General features: G+C 40.6%; 1 protein-coding gene across 1 annotated transcript in view; it reads right to left on the reverse strand.

Annotated features, from left to right (window-relative positions):
* Positions 1-1,435, reverse strand: part of LOC106813463 (homeobox protein ceh-30-like) — a 9,264-nt gene that overhangs the window by 6,331 nt on the left and 1,498 nt on the right. The window lies entirely within an intron of this gene.

A 1,435-nucleotide genomic window follows, 5' to 3' on the forward strand; every position in this document is an offset into this window, starting at 1 on the left:
ATATATGTATATATATATATATATATAACGCGCACATACACACACCAAAATAAATTTTAAACACCAAATTCAATTTGCTCTGTGAATTTTTTAGCGCACACAACACACTCCTGCCAGCATGTTTGCTGTTCATTACTAACACGAGAAGTTTTGTAATGCACTTTACAACTTGAGCTATTGATGATGGCATAGCTGCTGCCAATTACGACGAGAGACTTTAATATAGAAGTACTGTTATAACACAAAGAGCACACACAAAATGCACGCACACACAGAACGCACGCATACACATGCACGCGCACACACGTCACACGCACGCACGCACACACACGTACGGAGGCACACACGCACATACACACACCACACGCACGCGCGCACACACACAGTGATGTGCTTATACGAATTTGTTAAACCTTAATTTTTAATTCGAGATTTAGATGTACAGTGGGTGATTCGTGTAGCCATTATTATCTCGATTTAATATATAGATAATGCCAGGTGATAATATTTCATTTCTGCATTTGAATCACCAATAACGTACTTTGCTATATTATGTATAAATAGGCTGTGTAATTGCAAAGTCAAACGCCTGCAATTTTTATACGCGACACCACAATTGAATTATAATTAATTTCATTGAATTTTACTTTTTATCCCCTGCCGCGATTAAACAGAGAGCTGGTCTATACTATAACCCTACCTGCGGTACGCACCTGTTCGTCTGGTTGGGACGTGTGTATGTACAGGGCCGAGTTTTCACCGTAGATGTTGGAAACTGGAATTGATTTTTGTCACCTGGGTGCAGATGTATTGAACACATTTGCATGCCGTAGGCATCCCCAAGACAACCATGAGCGGGTTAATAAATCCAACTCCGTAGTTTGCAGAACAAAAAAAGAACGTTGGACCTCGTGTCCATGAATGTAGTTGGTGTTATATTGCGCTGTAAAACCCGCAGGGAATTTTTAATGATAATTATCTAAGCAGCACTTGACTGGCGGATGATGAGTATTGAAGAGAAAAATCCATAGTGTAACCGGATCAACTGAAGCGTATAAAAACAGGTGTAATTCCTTGCGGCCGAGAGCACCGTTCTATCGCACACAACTAAACGCATTAACACACCGCTTCGGAAATTTTTCGTCTAGCTAAATTGAAACATTGTAATCGACTCGCAGAAAATTCAATAGTCCGATTCGCTGAACATCATTTGGCGGGCGCCTTAAAACCTGCACAGCGGTAGGGTGTACCCACTTGCACACGCGCGTTATACCTCTGTATCTCGTTTCTATTTGCGACCGGTGTTTTTTTAAATTAATTTATGACGTTATTATAGCGCGACACATTCCTGTGACCCGCATATGCATGGCTCGCTCGTTAATGACTTTGACTTTGACAATATATATATATATATATATGTGTGTGTGTGTGTGTG

This window comes from Priapulus caudatus, unplaced genomic scaffold (assembly GCF_000485595.1).
Source record: "Priapulus caudatus unplaced genomic scaffold, Priapulus_caudatus-5.0.1 Scaffold777, whole genome shotgun sequence".
NCBI classification, from domain to species: domain Eukaryota; kingdom Metazoa; phylum Priapulida; class Priapulimorpha; order Priapulimorphida; family Priapulidae; genus Priapulus; species Priapulus caudatus.